This window comes from Mastigoproctus giganteus, chromosome 6, assembly GCF_048544385.1.
Source record: "Mastigoproctus giganteus isolate SK-2022 chromosome 6, ASM4854438v1, whole genome shotgun sequence".
In the NCBI taxonomy this organism is placed as follows: domain Eukaryota; kingdom Metazoa; phylum Arthropoda; class Arachnida; order Uropygi; family Thelyphonidae; genus Mastigoproctus; species Mastigoproctus giganteus.
The window spans coordinates 227,316,129-227,332,842 of NC_143580.1; the positions used below are offsets into that span (position 1 = coordinate 227,316,129).

Here is a 16,714-nt window from a genome sequence, read left to right on the forward strand (position 1 = left end):
ACCAGTGAACTCGTAGAATTTCTTTAGGCGCTTGTTTTTATTTTTACTTCTTTAAGCACACAGAAGGTTTTAGTTAAAAGGAAAAACACGCTACAGAAGTGCAATCGGTTATTACTTTCATGTAAAGAAGCCAGCACGAATACCTTGGCCCATTTCAGAAAGTCAGGACCTATCTTTAGAGGTCCAAATTCCAGTGACAAACTAAGAATAAAGACTTGAGCACAAGTTGCTTGGAGGCGTAGTTGTAAACTACCAGTGAAGTTAAAAGAACATGAAATGTATCAACATATGAAATATGGAGAGTAGGAAATGTTTAGCATTTTGTTTTTGGGAGGAGGAAAATATGACAACAGCATTTCGCTCAATTATGGTCTACGAAAGGTTTTTCTGGTCTCGAGAATTTCTCGTTTTGGTGATTTAAATTCCCGATAAACGGAATAGTCTATTCGGGTTTCATATCCAACAAATAGAGCTTGATCATCTTTATATGATCCAAAATATGATCAATAAACACTTCTCATTTAACTCTTAAATTGATATTTAAAGTGTTTTGTGGTAAGTATTTGTATACTGAATCCAAAATGATATCCATTTTTGTCTATAACCCAAGCCTTCATTTGTAGCACAGTTGGTAGGATCGCCATCCTCCCCCCACCGGATGGAAAAGACCTGAGCTGAGTCCCATCAATGAGGTAGGGAATTTTTATGAGACTTTTTCACAGCGCAGCTGAGTTAGTCGATCTCAGGTGAGGACAGCATGGATTTTTATCCCGAAAACTAGGTTTTTCGTCCAGCAAACAGAAAATCGACCACAGAACACAATTTACAGACAGTATACATGGAGCATTAGTCACCGATGCCCCTAAAATTCTACTACAGCTATTGTCCAAGGTTTTTTTCCCTTTTCTTGACAAAGATTTAGCTACACCCATATAGGTAGGTACTCTTACAACACAAATTAAGATTCAGAATCCAATAGCTATATTCTTTTATTGGTTCAAAAATCCCAAACACAATTTGTTACATAATTTTCTCAGGATTGCAGTAACATTGCTGTACTTAGGAACTGCCTATTAATAAAGTAGTGGAAGTTGTAATTGGTTCCTTCAGGACATTCCTGAAAAGTTTTCGTATTCAAAAAGGCGATCAATATACTCCTGTTCCTATAAAATTCACCCTGTTCTTCACTTCTTCCCTTTAAAAGATTCGGTATTTGTAAAAGGACACCTTGTTATATTTGGAGAAGTGGAAATTTTGTAAATGTGGTGATTTCCAGCTCATTTGCCAAAAAATTTACAAATATAACTTAAGAGAAAAAGATTTTGTGGGACTTCAAATCAAGGAATTAAAACTAGGCCATAAACCAGGAACGACGAAAGAAGATATGGATTGAAATCCAGATTCCAATAATCAATGAAAATTTTTAAAAATGGTAAAAACAAAAAAGGAACATTAAACATGGATGTTGTATTGTGTACTCTAAAAACAAATCTAATTGTAAATAAATGTAAAATTAATCCTTAATGGAAAAATTCAAATAACTGACACATCATGGAATAAATCATTAAGATTTATTTTATAGTTGAGTAATCAAGGCAGGAATTGCGAATGCAAATAAGATCCTTTAAAGAGTCCTGTCTGTTTTGTCTCTTTTAAAATTAAGCAAACAAGATCATGGGATCATAAATTACATTTGAAAAGTAATCAATCTTTTTATTTTGATTGGGAAGCATGGATGCATTTTCTACAACCGCCATTAAAGATGGCGGTTTGTTAAAATTTACCACGAAATGATTTTATTGAGATGAACTTTAAAACAGAATATTTTTAGAGTATTTCATAATACATATTGATAATTTTTGATTTCTTTTTGTAGTTTGCTAAATTAATAGCAATGAAAATATATATGAATATCAAAAACGTCTGCCATGATTGCCATGATGACAATTGTGAAGGATTTAAGAGTGATTCGAGTTTACCAAGGAAAGTTGATGCATAAAATGTAGTTAAAGTGGATATTATAAAGTAGAGGGAGAAGAATGAGTCATTTTCTATTGGAGGAGACTCCACGAGAGTATTGTCCACATACTGCGAGAGAGAGAGAGTGAGATAAGTATGCAGTATTAATCTAAGGAAGTAGGCCTAGCAAAAAGAGACCTTGGAGTCATTCGAGTACTTATTGTACAGCTTATAATGGACACTTTTAGGCCTATCGAGACCATAATGATCCTGGCTAAAACCAAATAAAGAAAGTTGCGCAGAGTATTTTTGTTCTCAAAATCCAAGAGAATTCTACTGACTCTAAACTCAAGTTAGAAACAACAGTATTGAGAGGAAAAAACTGAACATTGAGGTAAAGAAAATAATCGAATTTGCAGAATTGGAAGTCTTCATGTAGAAAGTTTGATCTTATTGGGTCAGATGCAACCAAAGAGGTCAATTCGGAGTCCGAAAGAAAACTAAGTTAAGTAAGAATGGTTAAAAATCTTTAAACGTTTTCGGTTTGAAATAAAATGGCGAAGACTTACCTCGTGTAATTCAAGGGACGGCAATTAAAACTGCGGAAATGACACTCCTATAGCCGCGTACGGGCTGTGCGTTCTGTAACTGCTGACGACGTCCTTTCCGGGCTTACTGTCGGCATCATCTCGTACGGAGAACTTTATATGTACAAAGGGTAGGCACTAATGTCACCCCCTTCGTTCACTGGCTGAAAGTTTAAGGCGCTGCACTCCTATTGGATGACCGCGTACCTGACAGAGTGGAGGGATGACATTCAGCATCCGATAGCAGTGTGAGGATGGAGAGGATGGGCTCTAACGTCGACTGCTAGCTGCCGCCCTCTTCCTCTAAACCTGTACATGCACGTCCACTTGATGACGACAGACCTTGAAGGGTTCCTAGGTGCGTAAATGATTCTCTGTAAGTAGTGGGACACAGTCACGTGATTACTGAACTGTGATAGTTGTACCAAATGCAACTGTAAAAGTAGTGGACGGAAGGTGTTGGAGTAACGTACGGGTACTACAATTTCCTTTTATAGAAGTGCCCTCTCTTGCCATGCCTCTTGATTCTCGAAAATACAGCCCCCATATTACGCATGTCTCCTCTAAAGACCTCTTTATATATATTATCATTAGCAGTTATAATACATCCATTAAGATTACTAACAATAAGTCTTTAGGACAATTATATAATCGTTAAGCGCCTTCTCTTAAAACCAACGTCCTCTTTTTTTTGTCAACATTACGCTCTGAAACTATGGCCCACCCACTGCTAATACTAGTTGGTAGAATGGCTGTCCTCCCCACACCGAGTGAAAAAGACTCGAGTTCGAGTCCCGTCGATGACGGGAGGAATTTATGGACGTTTTTCACAAGGTGGCCGAGTTAGTCGGTCTCAGGAGAGGGTAGCATGGTTTTTGCTCTCGGAAACTCTGGTTTTTTGTTCAGTAAACAGAAAATCGACCACAGAACACACAATTTACAGACAGTACACACGGGGCAATAGGGCCCTAGTTGTTGATGCTCCTAAAATCATAAACAACAACTATATTGGGACTTTTCGATGAAAACAGGAAATTCTTGTGGGTTCCCTGTAGATCTGATTTTTTTCAGATCAAGAACTCAATATATGGTTATCCACCATTCATTGCCAATTTACTATACTTTTTAACTAGATAGTATGAATCAGAGCTGTAATACTCAATATGTTCTACGTTGATAATAATATTAGTAAATTGATAAGAGGAGTTTACCTCAATATAGTACGTGGAACACTTCCGTATGATACTCTCCAGAAATTAAAACGGAAAAAACGAAAAAATCGGCAACTTACCGGTCCATTAAAGTAAAATATAAATAAAGTAAAATATAAATAATTAAATAATCAATTTAACACAATTCAAAATCAATTCAAAACAATTAAAATTCAAATTAACGCAATTAAAAGAATAACGAAAATATTCAAAACGATTTTCCTTCCTTAGTTCAACATAAAAAGAACAGTTGATAAGGAAGGAAAATCGTTTTGAATATTTTCGTTATTCTTTTAATTGCGTTAATTTGAATTTTAATTGTTTTGAATTGATTTTGAATTGTGTTAAATTGATTATTTAATTATTTATATTTTACTTTATTTATATTTTACTTTAATGGACCGGTAAGTTGCCGATTTTTTCGTTTTTTCCGTTTTAATTTCTGGAGAGTATCATACGGAAGTGTTCCACGTACTATATTGAGGTAAACTCCTCTTATCAATTTACTAATATACTTTTTAACAAACAGAGCTACTCAACGAGCAGCATATTGCTAGGCATTTAAGATTACAACATAGCTATTTCGGTGGTCCTGCCACCTCAGAGCGGGTTGACACTCTTAGTTCAACATAAAAAGAACAGTTGATAAATAAAATAGCTGAGTTATACCATTTCGACTCAGAACACTAAGAATACAGGAGTTTAGAAGATAGAGGAATTCAAGAATATCACCATATTTTGTGGTGTCACATAGATTCGAAGCAACAACCTTTTAAGTCAATACCTGCAGACTCGTCTAAGTTCATGTGCGACCTCGTATTTCCTTCTTAACACGAAGAAAAGAAAGATAGTCTTAAAAGTGGACACTATACTTCTTGAGTTGATTGACCGAATTTTAGATCAAATTACGCTGGCTGAATGAACATAACACGATTTCTGGACTTGAAGCTACACTTCATGACCTTTGTACAAAGTATTTTTCTGGTCTCATTTGCTGTTTCGTTTCTGTATTCAGTCGTGGGCCTCCTTTACCTGTCCTCAGGGATGGTTCAGCGGCTGTGCCATTTTGAATGTGGAAAGGACTATATTCTTACTAGTTTTCGTACCATTCGAGAAATCGGACCTTTAAACCCTAACAGGATAGAAACAAAAATTTCAGAAAGGGAGCTGGAATTAGTAAACAGAGTGGTCCTGTGTTAGAAAAGTTGCGCGATTCGTTTGTTTTTTGTTTAGTCAAAGGCCTACTTTGGGGATTTCTTTTTGGATATTACTTTAGCCTTCGCTGCAGCTGTTCTTCCACTTCTAATGTGATGTTTTACATTAACGATCAAGTTTCTCTTGATAACTGATTCTTTCATACAACCGAACTCTGACATCATTTCCAAATTAGTTGCCCAAACCGTGGTGCTTTGCAATTCTACTGGAATCCCAGAAAGCGGCTCATTAGCCTTATTATATAGCAGGGTTTAAGGATACTAAGGCCATATATTGTCTGTAAATTGCATTTGTTCTAAGGTAGATTTTTTGTTTGCTAGACGAAAACCATGCCACCCTCTCCTGAGATCAAGTAACTGGGCAACGTGAAAAAGGACATAAAAATTCCTCCACTCATCGACGGGACTCAAACTAAGGTCTTTTTCAACCCGGTGTGGAGAGGACGGTGATTCTACTCACGAGGGCTTTCAGTTAAGTACAGTCATTACGATATAACTATAAAGTCTAGGAAGATTCAGAGTTTTAAGTTACATTAATCACATCATTCTTCTGAATTTCATGCAACACAATCAAATCAGCGTCCTTTCGATCTCAGTTTCAACTTTAAAAATTCAGATTCTGACTACTGGAGCCTAATGCTCTTTGAGAAACTAGATTCATTATCAGCTATTTTAACAAAAATCTTTGCAAGTATCCAATCATCACGCAAACACCATGGAACAACCTCCACGGAAGTTTTTCTTTATCCCAATACTGTGGAAATTAAAGACCATATCGATTCTTCATTCACATTTAGCTCACTTGCTGGCATCCCCAGGTTTAAAGGGCAATCACTTGCTAAACTACGAGCTTTGTCCACCAATTCAGGGCTGAGGCGAGTTTTCTCCCAATAATAGGAAGAGCTTGCTGTGAGGATGTGTCGAAGGAGGAATTAACTGATTCAGAAACACCTTACTTAAATCAGAATTTATTATTTATTTTATTTTGCAGTTCCAAATTTCCGTAATTAGAAGAAAATGATACATTGATTCCATCAATGTACTCCAGTATTCTGAAAAAAAGGTTGGAATTCTTAGAGCTTGTACTGGTACATAGGTCTTTCGCAAATGGAGAAAATGATGCCTTTATCTCTTCGTATAAGAGGATGGTGAGACCGCATTTAGAATATCGCGTTCAGGTCAAGAGGCCACACTTGAAGAAAGCAAAGTTGGTTGGTTGTTGTAGGCGCACAGTTTAGGCCACACTGCGCCGTATATAATATTTTTGTAAATTGTTGTTCTGTGGTCGATTTGCTCTTTGCTGGAAGAAACACCGAATTTCCAGGAGAAAAAGAACCATAAAGATTCCACCACGGTCATTGACGCGATTCGAACCCAGTTTTTTCCACCTGGTGTGGGGTGGACGGTGACTAAACGAACTGGGCGAAAGACAGAACGTCTTGAAAGGGTTCAGTGAAGGGCATGATTGTTAAGGGAAGCTACTCCCTTAACTTTAAGAATGGCTTAAAAAGTCCAGACTACAAAGCTTGACAACTAGACATTATCTAGGGGAAAGGGGCCCCTGATAGAGATATATAAGGCCCTGAAGTAGAATGAACTAATAAAATGGATGAGGGAGGTATATTTTTCCCCTTTGAATATTTTAAACTGATTCCTCTTATCTGGGGATGTGGAGACAACCTCCTCCTTGTATAAGGAAAACAATTTCGAATTTTTTTTTTTTTAAAGGAAGAAAGTTTATTATTCAATATAATCACAAGTACAGTTACCATAATTTTGGTTGCTTTCTTCCACCTCTTTCTAGATAAATCCATGGATTGATTTTCTAACCAGGACTCTACAGCATTGATAACATTATCAGCGAAATTAAATTTGTGCAGTGGTGATGCAACCATGTTTCATTCATGATTAGAGTTGGATCCAGAAAAAAACCTGAATCCCTTAAATTGTCTAGAATATTCATATGAAGTACGCATTTATATTTAGAGCTTTTTGTGGTTTGTGGCAAGGTTTCAGGCACATCACAGATGTGCCTGAAACCTTGTCCATATTATACGGTATAAATGTTCATAAATTGCTTGAGTTCTATGGTCGATTTGCTTGTTTGCTAGACAAAAAACAAGTTTCGGGAGAAAAATCCATCCCACCCCTCACCTGAGACCAAATCAGTCATGTTGTGAAAAAGGCCCATAAAATTTCCTCACGCCATCGACGGGATTCGAACTAGGGTCTTTTCCACCCGATGTGGGTGAGGACGCAGACTCTGCCAACTACGATATTCACGAGCGCTTTGGATATCGTTTTCAGACCAACTTAACTATCTTCAAGTATCACAAGAGAATATTGATGCCTTTGTTACCTTGAATCTGGAAGAAAAATAAATGATATGGCTCAATTTCCCAGGTATATGAAATAGTTTCATTTAATGTAATTTAGTTAGTATAATTATATTTTAGTTAATAAGGTGGACTAGAAACCATTTCAGCCACTAACACAAATTTCTAATAATAGTAAATTCCCCATTTTTCATCTAAACTTCCCCTGCAGAGACTAGAAGAATTCTTAAAGATAGAGCCTGATTATCCATTTTGAAAACTAAGTAGATGCCTAGGGATCCATCTTTGCGTTTGTGGAGGAGAAGGATTCATTGTTTCCAGCAAACACAAAGAGCTCTCAAACTGAATTAAATGCTTGCTATCCCTACCCCTCTGTAGAGGTCCATATACGAATAATTTGTATATCTGCCATGCTTAAAATTAGGTCTCTTCAATCGGGCCTGTAACTGATGATTTCAGGAGTTTCGGATTTAATTCTCGGAGTTATTCTCCGCATTTAGAATATCGCATTCAAGTTTCTGTTCACGAGTTTCCAGGAGAAAAAACCATGCAACCGCTTCAGACCGACTAATTCAGCCACGTTGTGAAAAAGGCCCATCCTCACGTCATCGACTGGACTCAAACTCAGATCTTTTCCACCCGGTGTAGGAAGGACGACGATTCTGCTAACTGCACTATCCACGAGGGCTGATTATAATGCACCTCTGGATGAATTGGAGATAGTATTAGAATCAAGACATCGGACAAGCTCTTGCTTTATGACCTACAAAGGCCTTCGACCTAGTACGTTTAAAATTGGTCAACGATTTCTGATTTGGATCATCTGGTATATATCAATGACATTTGTATACAAAATTTGATAATTGTAGATATGAATATCCTTATTTTATCGCAACAGACGCATTGATGAGGTGTGAAAACAATATCAATGCAACATTGATCTTGGAAAAACTTTCAATCAATCGTTATATATTGCTTTTTACATAAATTCATAATTTTGGTAAATAATATTCTACTTTCCCTTCATTTTGTGGCGCCTATAACGTGTAAATGGCTTAATGTCTTCAGGAGACAGGAACCATTACAAGAAGAGTTGGCCAAAGTCGGCGGAGGGCTACGTCAACCAGAACAGCCCGCTATCTGGATCTAACAGCAAGACGAAACCTGTGATGTCCTGTCACCAATTGTCTCTTGAGGTTTCTGCGGCTACAGGTGAAAACATTTCCAACTGGACTCTGTTAAGAGGGCTCAGTTAAAGTAGGCTCAATGCAAGAAAGCCAGTGATTTGTATCCCAATCTCAAACTACCGCATACGTCGTCGAAAGTGGTGCCATGAGAATGCGACTTGGAGCCCTGACAAATAGGGTACAATTAGACGTTATTTCACCTGGAGACAACAAAGAATGCGAGACTGTCCCTCCAACATCAGAGAAAGGGACAACTATGGTGAAGGCAATGTTCTTGTGGGACGGAATAATAATCAATGGCCACACCCTTCTTCATGTTTTTGGAACTAGACACACTTCAATCTAGACAGAACTTGGAATTTATGTCAAATTAAATATGTTGACTTTATAGATCTGTTTCTCGAAGGGTGGTGGGATGTCGACGTTAAAAATTTCTTCCAAGATTATTGTATTTATGCAAAGAATATACACGAAGTCTTTACCAAGCAATAACATAAATGTTTGCAAATTTACAAGCAATGGTGGATTAACAAACTCCTCTTTGGTTGCAAATCCCTCTACCTTCTAGTAAACATTTTTATTTAAAATCTTTCCAGTTAAAAGATGTCGATTGTCAAAAAGCAATATGGGAATGATTCTTCCCAAGAAGGGGTGACAATTATAGAGACAAATAGTGGGCCATAAATCAGAATCTTATAATGGAGAAGGTATTGATTGGAACTTGTGGGTTACACAGTAACAGAACATTTTTAGATTACTGTTTTTTCATACCATCATATTAGAGAAGCACCAATAAAAGCCTCTTTATCTAATTAGATTTGTCTTCATGCATTAAGAATCTTCAGGTAAAGGAATCACTAGTTTGGTTCCTCTATCTGAAGATTATTCATAGTATGTTAACATGGGATTAATTTAGAGATCTGTGCGATTTGTTAGTTGGTAAACTCTCTTCAGTGTGACCAACTGATGTTGGTAACAACAGCAAATTCGAAATGAGAAATGGTTCAGGGAAGTAATCGTAGAAGCTACTAATCTTTTTCGAGAGATGCAGTTGAAGGATTAAAACTAAATGTCTGGCAGATGAACTGATGAGACTCGTGGCAGAGATGACAAACGCACGGAATGATTATAAATTATCAGGGGAGAACAAAGGAACAGTAAATTCAAACATCTCCAATAAAGTCACACTAAGGAGGTTAGAAGAGGTTAAGGCAGATTGAGAAACATAGCAAGGAATTCTTCACTTATGTTGAAATCAAAAGCAAAAGGTTGTTTTAGGGTTTTGGAACATCAGCAACTACGCCATATTGCTCCGTGTATATTGCCTGTGTTCTGAGGTCGATTTTCTATTTTGCTTGACGAAAAACCAGAGTTTCCGGGAGAAAAAACCATGCTACTCTCGTCTGAGACCAACTAACTCAACCACTTTGTGAAAAAAGGCCCATAAAAATTCCTCTTTTCATCGACAAGACTCGAACTCAGGTCTTTTCCACCCGCTGTGGATAGGAGAACGATTCACCAACTATGTTATCCACGAGGGCCAGAAGGAAAGGGATGAACTCCATTGGCTCACTAGATAGGAACGGCATAACTATTGACAATCCTGTTCAAGTTGCTGAAAAACTGAATAAATATTTTGCAGTTACATTCACTTGCAAAGAAGTTTAGTAATAGGGGATACCAGAAGTGTGCCAAATTGATCCACATCTGGGAGCTAAACGATTTTATGATAATTGAGAGTAAAGGGGAAGAGTAATTGTCGAAGCAAAAAGTAAATAAGGCTGTAAATGATGGAACTTATCCAATTGTATTAAAAGAAGCAGTGAGCAAATTTTTAGCCATAATTATGAGAGCGTTCATGATTCAGGAGCGGTCCTATGAACTGGAGATGTTCGAATGAATCTCCTGTTCAAACAGGGAACAGATAATTTTATAAAATATATATTTGCATAAATATTTACTTGTTAGGTCCATAATGAATTTCGAGTGAAAAGTTTCTCTATACACCAACACAAAATGGGATGAAAATCAAATTAATTTAAATTCTTCGCAAAATTGCCTGTTATTCGTTAAGAAAGATGTTTAATCTAGTTGAATTTAAATCTCTAAGTGAACTTAAACCGAATTTCAATTCTAGAGATTCATTTTAATTTCGAAGATTGTTCAAGATTGTTCCAAGAAGCCAAAATCGGCTTCGTTTAAAAGACAAGTACACAATTTAGGGAAAAATCAATCACATTAACAGAAATAAACGGCTACAATTGTAGTTTACTTACAACTATGGCAAAATGTGTCTGGAACCACTTGTAAGGCAAGCCAGTGATCGGAGTCCTACTGCGGATGACTTTCTCAGAAACGATTGCAATAAATTACCATTTGACCTTAGTGCAAATGTCTCTTATTACCATTGGTAGGCGAATAAGACTCCCACTTTCTGTGAGAGAAAGTGGGAGTATTGGAGTTTTTTTGCCAGATGATGTGTCACTTTGATTATTCGGCTTTTTCTCGGGACATTTTGAGGACAGTATTATTGGAAGGGTGCTGAGGCCGTGGCGATTCCAGTGATAGTTGAAAGAAGTCGTATTACTCAGAGAAAGCAGAAAAGGTAAGATATGCATAACAATGAAACTTAAATGTCTTTGCAGGTGTGTATTTAAGACAGAAGAAATAAGTAGGACTAGTGGGAAGAGTCTCTCTACGACTTGGAGTACTAATATGTCATTTAGTCGACAAACCTTAGACTTCCATGCAGTGTTGCTTTCGCCTGCCATTAATGTGGAATTCAACCTCATATTAGTGGGAGGGAACGTATGAAACGACTGCCTCTATCTTGAGAACAACACCTGCAAATAATCCTTGGAATGTCTCCCTCTCTCTCTTGAGAGATAGTGCGCCATCCTTCCTAAATGGAAACACCCAATTCATTCAGGTTTCGTGGTTTGTATCACAATAAAAGTTTCATTTGTTCCTGTTTGGAATCCAGAGTAATTTAATGGATAAGATTTAACTCATTTAAGAAAGGTGTATTTTTTGAAAATTGTTTTTTGTAGTTTTCCATTCTTCAAAATATGTCCCTTACATTTATATCATAATGGTACAGATTGTCAGAGGGAAAAAGTCTATTCCTAGAATTTCGTGTAAATTCATAATCTAGTTTTAATACAAATGTATAAAGATGTTTATATGCATTTATAACAAGCGCTGACTGGATCTTGAGTTGGTTGAACAGGGCAATAAATAACTCGCTCACTAATTCGGGATTTTTATTATCTGCCAAACTAAACGAAAAGGCAGAGTAAAACAGTGGAAGGAAGAAAGCTCAAATCAAAATTGGATTAATTATATATATTTTTTGGGTAAAAAAGTAGCCCACTCCGAAGTCGATCCCTAAGGACACGCTATCAATGGTAGGAATTGCATCACAACTTGCCAGATGTATTATCTGCATCTGCGAGGAATTTCTGGAGGAAAAACGGACCTCTCAGATTGAATATCCTCTATATTCCCCATTTTTAGTTCCACCAGGCTTCTTCCTGTTCGTTAAATTCGTTGAAATCTGCTCCTTTCATCAAATGGGGCATATGTTGAGTCTTTGGAGAAAGTCCCACAGCATATAAAGGACAATAAAACCAATATCAGTAAACGAGTTCCAGAATCGCTGCCAGTCGTGGCAGAAAAGCATGGTAAAGCTGCTCGATGGAACTATCGAACAAAAGCAAAAATTGACAAGTTCATTCTTTTCAATAAATGGGCTGGCCATAATTAAAAAAGTACCAACAGTAAATCCTTATATCTTAGACATGCATTATGAAATAAATTTAAACTCTGAAGATATAAACTTGTCAGCTTCAAGCTCCAACTAATACTTTCTCGGTACTTATAGAACTAGCCTTAGGACGGTCACCCAACTGACCAATTCCTCCCCAATATAAGTCACCTCATACTTAATGAATTCTATTTTAAAGAAATTTGTGGTGTTGAATTAACAACTTCGGGTGAATTTAACCTAATACAAAACAAATAATATGCAAATATTAAAAATTAAAATATGCAAATGTACCTGAACCATTCGAAAATCCTTCCTTACAAAATGATCATTATTGATTCAAGGGCCTTTCGCAGTTACCTTCCGGAAACAAACACGTGAACCGCCAGTGACTGACAGAGAGAGCCACATGCTCCCCACGAAGAGAGAGAGAGAGAGAAAGGAAATTAATTTTGGTGTAGATGAAGTTGTATCTGTGGGAATTTATAATAAAGTTGTCTCCGAGATCTGTTTTGATCTGATCTGCCATTCATCTATCGTGCCTGGAAGCACTTGCAAAAGAACCGAAACAGTTAAGTGGGAGATTTAACACGAAGGGGGTAGTTAAGGTCTATTTATAGCCAGCACCGGACCATGAAAATTTATTTCTGTGTCAATCCAATTGGATAGCCGGAGGGTTCTTCGTCACTGCCCTGTCGCCTTCCAACATCCTGGTCCGTAGGCGGATGCATATGTAACGAATGACGTCCAGATGTGTGCGTCACGCTTGACGTAACAGCCGCCTACGTCCACCATCCACCTCCATCTTTAGAACTCCATACACGTTTGGACTCCACCCCTTCGTTGCCTTTCCGCCACTGTGCCCAGGCGGGGCCAGAGGAACAACAACAACTACATCCGAACATGTGACGGTGACGTCACGTGTGGACCGTGTTTGCGATTGCAATTGAGTGGGCGCGGACACGAGAAATGATTAGCCGCGAACTCTTACCACTACATTCGCGTGAAGGAATGTCGGGAGGTATTCGACACGTGGGCGTAAAGCCAAAGGGTTAGCCGAAGTCCTTGAAACAACATCTGACTGTGCACTTGAGAAACGTTTTGTTTCGAGCGGGAAAGCATTCTCGACTCTGGTCACGTGCCGTGAAGAATCTAAACACAAATATGGGTGACGCGTGTTGTAGGCGATGGTGACTAAAATCCTTCGAGGACTTGAAGTCATTAAAGTCGTTCAGATGATACCGAAATGAAATGGAAGAATGACAGTCTGTAGGTGGAGACATGCAGTTGACCACATCACTGCTCAACACGGACATGAACAAGATTTTGGCTTGTCTCGACATGATCTCCAAAGAACCGCTTAAAATTTCTTATTTCGATATCCTTTCTTTTGCCCAACATTCAATACCCAAAGGTATGCTCCCTTCGTGCAACTAACCTATCCTTTTGAACGAATTCCAACTCTCGTATGATGTGCCTGGTTCTCTTCTTAACAGAAAAAAACCACCTGAGACTGGAGTTTGTGGAGTACCCTAGGGAAGTTGACTACAGGATCCAAGCAGTCTTTGCGGTAAAGGAGTCTGACAAGTTGAATTTCTCTGCTTCCCAAATGAGGTTAATTTTGGAAGCAAAGAAATAAAATTTATATTCGTGCCTAAAAGTTTGAAATCACGCTTGATTTTTCTTAATTTTCGAAGATTCTATTAAAACAGGTCCAACTTGTTTACCATTAAAATATTTTCTGTTACCTATAAAAATCAAAATCACTTCAATGATATTTAAGTACTTCTAGAATATTCCAGTAAGATATAGAAGACTCAAGATTGTGGTAGAATATTTAGAAGATTCCTGAAGGTTGCAGTCGATTCTGGAAAGTGGGAGTATTGGTTCAATATTATTGAAGATTGTAGCTGATTCTAGAGTGTTTTGCAATTATATAAATTGAACAATAACAGCTGTAACTTAAATCGAACACCGGTCATTCAGAAAGAGTGTTTGCATTAGCATTAGCATTAGCATTAGTAGAGGCATTTGATGCAAGAAAGCAAGCTTATGCAGCATCAGCCAAAAAAAAAAAAAAAAGTAACATAAATAAATAAAAATAACCACTTCCACTTCACCCCTCTGTTCGTTCGAAATACCTGTCCAGCTGAGCCTTAAACTTATTTAGGCTATCAACTTCCACGACAAGGGATGGAAGTCTGTTCCACCCACCAACCACCCGCTGGCTAAAGGCAAATTTCCGCACATCTATCCTACATCTGTCTTTCCTCAATTTGAATTTATGCCCTCTCAGGTGATTTTTCTGAGCTAGAGGAAGAATCCCATCAGCATTGAGCATGCTCAAACCATTCAAGGCTTTGTACACCTCTATCAGATCACCCCGCTGGTGCCTAGTTTCCAGACACTGTAATTTGCAAAACTTAAGCCTTTCTTCGTAAGAGAACCCCTTTGTCCCATTCACCAATCTAGTTGCCCTTCTCTGTACTCGTTCCAGCAGCTCTACATCCTTCCTGAAATGAGGCCTCCAGGCCTGTATACAGTACTCTAGGTGTGGCCTGACCATTGCCTTATACAAGGGAATAATCACCTCCTTATCCCTGCTAGAAAAATTTCTATATATCATTGACAATACACCATGAGCTACTCTTGCAGCTCGTCTGCACTGCTCAGAGAACTTCATATCTGCCTGCACCACCACCCCCAGGTCCCTTTCATTCTCTACCACTGTCAGTGTAGTACCACAGAGTTGATACGTTGCTCTGGGGTTGCTGTTTCCCATATGTAGTACTTTACATTTGTCAATGTTAAACTTCATTTGCCACCTCGAAGCCCATCTGCTCAACCTTTCCAAATCCTGTTGCAGCAGCATAGTGTCAGTAGTGTCCTTGACAACCCTGCCAACCTTTGTATCGTCTGCAAACTTGGACATTAAGCCTGATATACCATCATCAATATCATTTATAAATACAGAAAACAATAAAGGCCCCAATACTGAACCCTGAGGGACTCCACTAATAACATTAGTCCACGATGAGCAGTGTCCATTGATTACCACTCTCTGTCTTCTCCCCCTCAACCACCCCTTTATCCATAGCAGCAACTTGCCTCCAATGCCACACTGCTCCAATTTGTGCAGCAGTCTTCCATGTGCAACAGTATCAAAAGCCTTTCTAAGATCCAAGTATATAATATCAAAGTTATTCCCTGCATCCAGTTCTTTTGTGACTGCATCATAGTATCCAATCAAATTGGTCAGGCAAGACTTCCCCTTAACAAAACCATGCTGTGTCCTAGCTATAACTGAAGTCTTGTCTAGATGATCCTGCAGTGCTTCTTTCACCAGTGCCTCCATTAATTTTCCGGGAACAGAAGTTAAACTCACAGGTCTATAATTACTTGTGTCAGCCTTTGATCCCCCTTTGTGAATTGGGGTCACATTTGCACATCTCCAGTCAATGGGTACCTCCCCTGAGTCCAAGGAAGCTCTCATAATTATGGCTAAGGGTGTGCTTACCTCCTTTGCTGCCTCCTTTAATATAACTGGATAGATCCCATCCACCCCAGGTGCCTTTCTTGTGTTTATCTTCAACAATTTCTCCTCCACTTTGCTCTCAGTTATTACAAGATTCTCTAGCTTACTGCTAGAGTTGAATACACCTCTGGCATTCCCCTCGCTGAATAACTCCTCATGTGTGAATGTCGATGCAAAATATTCATTTAGTTTGTTAGCTACCCGAGCAGGGTCATCAACAGTTGACCCATCGATCTCAAGTGGACCAATCTGATTCATCCCCTTCCTTCTAGAGTTTACATAAGTAAAGAACTCTTTGCTGTTTTTCTTCGCATCCCTTGCCAAGGATCTCTCGTAATCTGCCTTCGCCTGCCTAACCTCCTTTGTAACTTGGTTACAGATCAACTTGTATCTATCATAGGCATCCGTGTCACGTGTTAATTTGTATGTATCCCATGCATTTTTCTTCTCTGCCATATGCCTCATTAGTTCATCTGACAACCATTTAGGCCTAAACCTTGAACAATATTTCTTAGTTGGTATGTAAAGCCTAGTAGCTTCCACGATAAGTTCTTTGAATGCTTCCCATTTTGAATTTGCTGTTGGCAATATCATCAGTTGATCCCACTGTATAGAATTTAAATACTGTCTCAGTCCATTGTAGTCGCCTTTACGAAAGCAATACCCCTTCCCTTTACCCCTAATGGTAGTTACCTCTTTGAGTAACTCCCACTTCAGCACACTGTGATCACTGCCACCAAGTGGTTCATTTATCTGCAGATTCTGAATGCATGAAGAATCACTACTGATAATCAAATCAAGAGTATTACTCCCTCTAGTTGCCTCCCGAACATGCTGATGTAGAAAACAATCATCCAATAAATCCACAAAAGCCTTGCTACTGTGTGAGTGACCAGCCCCCAAATTCCAGTCAATATCT

General features: G+C 38.2%; 1 protein-coding gene across 3 annotated transcripts in view; it reads right to left on the reverse strand.

Moving 5' to 3' along the window:
• LOC150085052 (cyclic AMP-dependent transcription factor ATF-3-like) overlaps window positions 1-12,667 on the reverse strand; it is a 73,311-nt gene extending 60,644 nt beyond the window's left edge. The window contains exons 1-2 of one of the 3 annotated variants that reach the window (XM_090376749.1): window positions 12,555-12,667; window positions 2,529-3,073 (exon numbers count right to left, since the gene is read on the reverse strand). The gene's annotated coding sequence lies outside the window, so the exon portion shown is untranslated. Of the gene's footprint in view, window positions 1-2,528; window positions 3,211-12,554 lie in introns of those variants that run through there. The other 2 variants (XM_090376752.1, XM_090376748.1) reach the window with 2 other exon arrangements.
• Between the last annotated feature and the right edge of the window lie 4,047 nt (window positions 12,668-16,714).